This window comes from Jaculus jaculus, chromosome 7 (genome assembly GCF_020740685.1).
Source record: "Jaculus jaculus isolate mJacJac1 chromosome 7, mJacJac1.mat.Y.cur, whole genome shotgun sequence".
In the NCBI taxonomy this organism is placed as follows: domain Eukaryota; kingdom Metazoa; phylum Chordata; class Mammalia; order Rodentia; family Dipodidae; genus Jaculus; species Jaculus jaculus.
In genome coordinates, this window is record NC_059108.1 from 87,202,636 (window position 1) to 87,211,468 (window position 8,833).

Consider the following 8,833-nt stretch of genomic DNA (forward strand, 5'->3'; position numbering starts at 1 on the left):
TTTATTTGAGAGCGACAGACACAGAGAGAAAGACAGATAGAGGGAGAGAGAGAGAATGGGCGTGCCAGGGCTTCCAGCCTCTGCAAACGAACTCCAGATGCGTGCGCCCCCTTGTGCATCTGGCTAACGTGGGACCTGGGGAACCGAGCCTCGAACCAGGGTCCTTAGGCTTCACAGACAAGCGCTTAACCGCTAAGCCATCTCTCCAGCCCTAGAGTACTTATTTAGAAAAGAAAAATAAAGTATTTCTTAATGCCTTGTTGCTTAGCAGATAGTAGGGAGTTCTGAAGGCAGGTCTTGGGACCAAAGTCCATGGGAAGGGAAACTAATTAGTGATCATAGGAAAGAAAGCTCACTTAGCTGAGCCATCAGCAAATTACTATGACCTCAGAGCTCTAACACCCTCAAAGAAAAAAAAAATGCTTGGCAAATAATGCTTTCAGGGTTTATTTAACAACCATTCTCCAGATGAAAATTAAGACAAAAGTGCTTCTGGGAGTCATTCTGAGATCATGTTAAGTGTAATAGTGAAAAGGAATATATTTCATGGGGGGGGGAGGAACATTCTCATTTTTTAGAGGAACATTTTGTGATCATTTTAAATGAGAAAATAAATTATAGGTAACTTCTCCTGGAATCAGTATCCTCTTTTCTCCATTCTTGGTGTTTTGCAGGCTGATTAATTTGCCAAATTTGGCTGTGATGGTCCCTGAAGTAAAAATGTATATATTCTTTGTTATTTGCCATTCCACTTGGCTGAGGTTTATGCTTCTCTCTTTGTATATTTATGTACTGTGGTGTTTGAATAGAATAGATGACCCCCAATATATTCAGTTGTTTGTAGTTTGCATCTGCTGGCTACCTGGCTGGAGGCAATGTCACTGGGTGATCTTAAGTTGTAGTGGTGGGTTTCAGATTTCAATCTAAAGATATGCAAAGTGTGCGTACCTGGAGTTCCTGAAGTGTGCTGTGGCTTTTGACCTTTAGGCTTGCACTTCTTTCTCTCTCTACTTGGGCCTGTGAAGGCAGGCCAGCTTCTTCTGCCATTATGGAACTTCCCCTGGATCTGTGAGCTTCAATAAATATCTCTTCTTCCATAACTGTGCCTGGTCTGGAAGTTCATCTCCGTGAACCTGGATCTGTCTGCTACATGTGCTTTCCCACATGGTGGTTACACTGTAGCTCTGGACCTCTCCTGATCATATTGGGGAACTCTTTTATGCTGAACTGTCACATCTTTCTGTGAAAAGGTAACTCCTGCTCCTTTGTTGCCTCAGGAGAGCGGCTATGTTAGGTGAAGTCAAATGAACCACACAAATCACTCCTTTAGAAAACAGCAAGATATATCTGGTTAACTTTTGAAAATAAAAGGGGAGACATTTGATAGTCAGAAAATTTACATGATTCATCTAGCATCTAAGGAAATAATGACTGTAAGAATGTATGCACAGCATGTAAAATGTGGTATTCTTAAATGCTTCAGAGAGTGGGATATTCCCAGTCACTAACACCTGCTGGGTACTGACTTGATCATAGTTGTATACCATCAATCCTGACTACTCGTTTTTCAAGGTAGGTTCTCACTGTAGTTCAGACTGACGTGGAACTCACTCTGTAGCCCCAGGCATGCTTCCAGCTGTCAGCAATCGTTCTACCTCGGCCTCCGTGTTTTCCAGTTTCTAATAATTAGACAATTAGATGAATTATATTGTCAATGTTCCCTGAATCACCTCTTATCAAAAGTTTGAGGCTACAGAGTGAATTCTAGGTCAGTCTGGGCTAGAGTGAGATACCACCTCAAAAAAAAAGAAAAAATAAATGAATAAAATTTAAAAAATAAAAATAAAAAGTTTGAGATAAAACAAAGATGTGGCTCTCTGTGTGTGTTTATTCGTGCTGTCTAGGGATATTTTTAATAGAGTCCTTCTTTGGTCAAATATTTCTGTATATTTAAGATGCTATAGCATTAAATGTGGAATTATTGTAAACTGTTTGGCTTGTAAGTATGTTTTTTTTTGAGGTCAAATTGCCTGGGTGAAGTTTGTGCAGATACAAAGGTTAAGTACAAACAGAGTCAACTGTTACAGTATCAAAACCTTCCAAAATACCTGGTCAAGTTTTTAGTCATTTGGTGATAACTTATTGTACAGCTTGTTAAAGTATGTGTCAAAATCATGTTAAAAATATAACAGAGGGGCTAGAGAGATGGCTCAGTAGTTAAGGCACTTGCTGCAAAGCCTAACCACCCAGTTTTAATTCCCCAGTACCCAAGTAAAGCCATATGCACAAGGTGGCATAGGCATCTCTAGTTTGTTTGCAGCAGCAGGAGGTCCTGGTGTGCTCATTCTCACCCCCCTCCTTGCAAATCAATAAAATATTTAAGAATTATTTAAATAAAAATATAGCAGAAATATGTTCAAGGCCCCTGGTGGATTCCTGAAACCTAGTCTTATATGTGCCATTTCTTCCTGTTTGGCCTGCAGCATTGCCACATAATGCTAGAGTTCACTTGCTCTGTGTTTTATGCCTTTGTTCCTGCTTTGATTGGCTACTTTCACACTTAGAGGCCATTATTAAGTAAAATAAGGGTTTCTTGACTACAAACACTGCCAATCAGGACTGCTGATCTGAAAACCAATATGGTTATCATTTTAATCTCCAAAAGCAGGGTGGTTTATAAAGTAGAGGTATGCCAGGCAAAAGGGTGAGTCATGTCATAGTGAGGTTGGAGTGGGATGGTAGGAGACTGCATCACAGTACTCAGAATGGTGCCCCATTTAAAGCTTATTATTTCTGGAATTTTCCATTTACTATTTAGGAGTGTTGCTATCTGTGGGCAATTGAAATAATAGGGAGAGAAACCATAGGGAATTACTTTAGAAACTACTTAAAATTATATCTTTTAGAAAGATAACACAGTTTTGAGCTAAATCTATTTTTATTCAGAAATGAATTTATGCTTTAATAATCATGGTGCTTTAAATACAATCCTTTTTTGTTTGTTTGTTTGTTTTTGAGATAGGGTCTCACTCTAGCCCAGGCTGACCTGGAACTTACTATGTAGTCTCAGCGTGACCTCGAACTCACAGTGATCCTCCTACCTCTGCCTCCCGAGTGCTGGGATTAAAGGCATGCACCACCACACCTAGCTAAATATAATTCTTTAATTTGGTCACTGTTAAAAAATATTGTTTCATTCATTATATTTTTGAAAAATTAGAGCAGTTTAATGTAAAATAACATATTTAGCACCAGGACTACAACTCAGAGATAAAGCATTTACTTAGTAGGCTTTGGGTTTGGTTCTTAGCACTGCAAAAAAAAAAAAAAAAAAAAAAAAAAAATGTAATTAAACTTTTATTCAAAGCCTATGTATAAAATAATCTGAATTCCTCTGTAGGAATAAGCCCAGGATCCAGGATGGTGAATAAACACCATTATTGCTATTGCAAACAGCTACTTAGGAAATTTGCTCCCAATTAACCTTATAGACAAATGAAAAACCATCTTCTAAAAATGAGCACATTTATTTCTTTAAATATGTAAATTCCTCAGCATTTCTACAGTGCTGAAATAAACTATTCCAACCTATGTTTATAGATCAGTGTTGGGAACAATTTCTCTATCCTTTACAAACAGCCTTGACTGCCTACTCTGAGTTCAAAACTGCCTTAAAATGTGTCATATTTTTGGTACACCAAAGGCATTCTAAAATTGTATTATGCGGTTATTGTGCTGAAAGAATGACCCTTGCCATGCTTTGTTTACTGAATGTCAAATTTTCATGAGTATTATAGCTGTGTACCATCGCAGTTTCAGTTCTGTATGAAGGGCAACTAATGCACAAAACAGTCAAGCCACAGAGCAGTAATTAGTCTGGAAAAGATCAAAGTGTGCTCTTCTAAATCCAGCCAATTTGCTCTGGGTGTGCAAAACCAATAGTCTTTCTTTGCTAAGGTCTCTTATTAATTTTTGCTCTCGTTTGTTGCAGAGCAGCTGCTTTACTATCAATCCAACATCCTGCTTAAAAAAAATCCATTTTGATAGCACAAATGCAATTTCAATGGGTTTAGCAATAATGACCAGTGTTTTCCCCCACCCCACTTCTAGGAAATAGGAACTTGAAAGTTTTCAGCATGTGTAAGTAAAAGAAGGCAGCATCAGCATGGCCCTGGGTTTGTGTGAAAAGGCTGAAGAAAAGTGACCTGTAAATATTTCTGCCTTTAGTGCTTGAAACCAATTCTATCCTGGCCACTATATGTTTATTGATTTCTTCTCTTCTTCCTGTGAATTCCTTTTGTCCTTATGGTCACAATGTGGCTTTTCACTAAAAAAAAGTCATTTAGTGTCACAAGTTATTAATTAAATTCAATGTGCAGGAAAAAGTCAACTTGGTTAATAGTCTACACATCTGAGGATAAATACAGTAAAATAATCAGTCTGCTACTTTCCTGTCATTATTATTTGTGAGTGAGTGAGGAAGTAGCACTAAAGAATGATGAATGACAAACCATATCCCAAGAAGTCCGAGAATCAAACTAATGAAGGAGAAGTATAGTGTCACTTACAAAGGAAATAGGATACTGTTTTAAGTGTAGCTTATGCATTTGTTGCTTGCATTTGATATTTTCTTCTTAATATATTTTCACATAAATGTAGAAAAAGAAATACACCTTATTGATTCCTATTAATATGACAGCCTTTCTATAATTATTACCTTCAACTCTGTTCAAATATTTTACACATATAATATTCTATATATAATATAATAAAATGTACATTAACATATATGTATTAAATTTCTTTAAGCAATGAGTTAACATATATTAACTGGTGAATATATTTTTCTGTATCTAGTGTCATTTTTGTTTTTTTCTGAGAGGGTCTTGTTATGTATCCCAGGAAGGTTTTGAACTTTTGATCCTCTTGCTTTAGCCTCCTAATACTGGGAGTACAAATGTGTGCCATCACACCAGATGTAATTTTCTTGTTTTCCCAACAAAATGCTTAAACTTGATTCTATGTTCTAGTCCGTTACAAACATGTGCCAAATATTTATTTTGGTGTCAATATCTCTGAGTGGATAGACCCTAAAACATAGCCAAGCCAAACAAAAAGTATAATGATATGTACAATTAACATAATGAAGAGGAACACATGCAGGTAATTTACTGTAATTGATTCATAAACAGATGTGTAATGTCCATGGACTGACCAAGTAGATTTGTTCAGGAAACATTTTTAATTGGGTAGGAATTAAATGCTTTTAAAAAGTAACAAAATGCTGGGTGTGGTGACACATGGTCTTTAATCCCAGAACTCTGGAGGCAGAGGCAGGAGGATCTCTGTGAGTATGCGGAGACTTCACATTGAATTCCAGGTCAGCCTGGGCTAGAGCAAGACCCTATGTGGAAAAACTAACACCAAACAACAGCAAAAAGCAACAAAATGATTTTACTGTGCAGTTAAGTGGTGTCACTGCATGTAAACAGGTACAATCAGGCACTAACTCTTGATTTTACTTTGAGCTGACCATGATATTAAGTGACCTTGAATGTTAGCGTCTTCAGCCCTATGTAGTATTTGAATGCCATACTAGGATCACTGCTACTCCTGCATTATTTTCCACTTACATTATTGAGGAACTAACTCTGAATATTATAATAGGTGTGATGGGAATAAACATATATTTGAATTAAAATAAATATATTTAACCTATATTATAGTTGTTACCGTATAACATCTCAAGATTTACATGAAATTTTGTTGATTGTTTTTCTTTACCATCATCTAGAGCTAACCCAAATCTTGCTATAAAACCATTTTAAACATGCCATTCACCATTTAAAATCACCTCAGAGAATGTGCATGTAATCTTGTTTTAAAAATTCTGAAAATAAGAGCTGGAGAGATTGCTCAGTGGTTAAGGCACTTACCTGCAAAGCCTAACAACCCTGGTTCTATTTGCCAGGATCCATATAAAGCCAGATGCACAGCGGTGCATGTATTTGGAGTTTGTTTGTGGTGGCTAGAGGCCCTGGTGTACCTGTCTCTGTCTTTCTTCTATTTCTTTATCTACTTGCAAATAAATAAAATATTTTAAAAATTGTGAAAATGAGCTGGGCTTGCTGATGCATGCATTTAATAACAGCACTCAGAAGGCAGAAATAGGAGGATTGCTGTGAGTTCGAGGCCAGCCTGGAACTACAGAGTGAGTTCTAGGTCAGTGTGGGATGGAGTGAGATTTTAACTTGAAACTACTCCCTGCCTCACCAAAAACAATTCTGAAAATGTTTGAGCTTGTGGTTTTTTTTTTTTTTTTTTTTTTTTTTTTTTAAGATGTTGAAGAAAATGAGAGGTTTTAGAAAACTCAACAGATGTTTACCAAAAAAAGAAAAGAAACTGATTTGCCAGCTGTAAATTTGTGGTCTCATCATTAATTTAGACTAAATGAGTGAGAGGTTGCTTTTTGAATCCTTGCAAAAGTAATTTTTTCTGTCAATCCAGTAAGGCAAAAAAAAACAAAAAAACAAAAAAACACAACTTATAAAGCATGTAAAGCGTCTCAAGAAGAGATAATTTATCATTATTATCAGATAATCTTTAATTTTTCCGGTGCTGGGAATGGAACCTAGGGCCAATTACATGCTAGCCAATATCTCTACCACTAAGCTGTGCCTGTAGTCCCAATAATTTGACATTTCATTTTTATAGAAAATGTCAGATAACAGACTATTAAATTAATGAAAAAAGTCAGTGATATTGCTAAATAATATCCAGCAATGATAGGAACAAAAATATCAACAGAGTTCTTCTATACTTTTACCAACCAGTTAAATTATGATGGAAAATATGATGGCTTTCATTAGAGCCACAAAACAAAGTATCTAGACAATGACTGAATGAAATGTGGAAAATACTTATGTAAAAATATTAAGACTCTGTGAAAGGATACAAGGAACACAGTAGAACTGAAGAAATATTTATTGAATGAATGAATAAACTTGAATGGAGGGAGAGATAAGGTGTTTCACTGATGGGAACATTAGTAATGCATAGCCCTTAGTGTTTATTTTCAGTGAAGTTCCAATATGGCAAAGAAGAAATGGAATTGGAAGTGTGATATAAAGGGAAATACCACCAAAAACCCAAAGTAAAATTAAATAGTAGACATGAAGTTACTAATAATGATAGGGCACTGTGAGCTAATCAGTTTCTGTTTATTATTATCATAATAGTGATTATTATGTTATGAGCCAGACTGGCCAAAAACTAATGGCACAAAAGTCTCAATTGACAGAAGCTAGTAAGTATTATAATGAGATAGATCTGAAATCCATAGTTGGTGGGTTTGATGGTGATTATTATCCAAGGAAAGATCGAGAAACCAACTGAGAACTGGATGTGACAGTGCATACCTGTCAGCACTTAGGAGACTGGGGAGGGGGGATCATGAGTTTCAGTTCAGGCTGGGCTAAGTAGTCAGACCCTCCCTCCTTCCCACCGCAAGCATCTCGGAAAAGAAACTGAAAGATTGACCTCAGCAAGATGAACAATTGGTACAAGGGTCAGATGTCATCCTGAGGCCCAAGACAATTCAATAGCAACATCAGGAAAATGCTTTAACAATATCACATGTAGAAGATATCTAAGAGTTTATTCTCGGTATATATTCATAACAGGCCCCTGTCCCCAAAGGAGAGAAAAACAATGTTTTAAAACTGTATTAATAAAGTGTAATAAAAGCCAATAACTCTCAGCTTTTAAAAAATTTTTTCAAGGTGAGGTCTCAGTTTAATCCAGGCTGACCTGGAAGTCACTTTGTAGTCTCAGACTGGTCTCGAACTCATAACAATCTTTCAACCTCTGTTTCCCAAATGTTGGGATTAAGAAAGGTATACATACACCTTCATGCCTGGCATTGATATCTGGTCTTCCATCACCAGTATTTATCTCCCACAAGCAACTCAGATGTCACAGGTACATTAGCTTTTTCTCTTAAAGCCAGTGTTCTCCTGAATTTTTTTTTTTTTTTTTGTTTTGGTTTTTCAAGGTAGGGTCTCACTGTAGTCCAGGCTGACCTGGATTTCACTATGGAGTCTCAGGCTGGCCTCGAACTCACGACAATCCTCCCTCTGCCTTCTCAGTGCTGGGATTAAAGGCATGCACCACCACACCTGGCTCTCCTAAAGTGTTTTTGTTAGGAAGGTCCTGTTTTGGTGAATGCTGCACTATGTGTTTCCTATGCTTGCAACAGAACTCAAATCACTGTCATTCCAAATCTTTCCTTGACCTTTCCATGTACAGTTGGTTTTCCAAGTTCTATTTACTTTATCCACTGTTCATATTGTCTTCTCCAACCTGCTGTGTTGGTTATCTCTAATTATCTCAATTGAGTCAGGGAGCCATTTTGAAAGTCCACTAATGGAAGTCTAGTAGACTTTCAAAATGGCTTCCTGACTCAACTGTCCCCAAGCCTACATCACTGTCTATACTGCTTTTAGAACATACTTTTGGAAACACAGGTGAGATCATGTTATTTCACAATTCTAAACCCTTGATAGGTTTTGGTAGCTTTTCTATTGTGTTCATGTGCCCTATCCATACGATTATTTGGAGCACACATTCCAATATGTATGTGTTTAGTGATTTGTGTACATGATAAAGCATATATGCACCAGAATTTATTGGTGTGTGTGGTGTGAGCGTGGGGGGTACAGCCAGAGGAGTCCTGACCCAAAACTGGGACCATGGCATCACCCAGTGGCCTACTTGTCTCAGAAGCTAGACCCAGTAGCCACCGGTTAGCCCCCTTGTCTCTGGGTCATGGCAG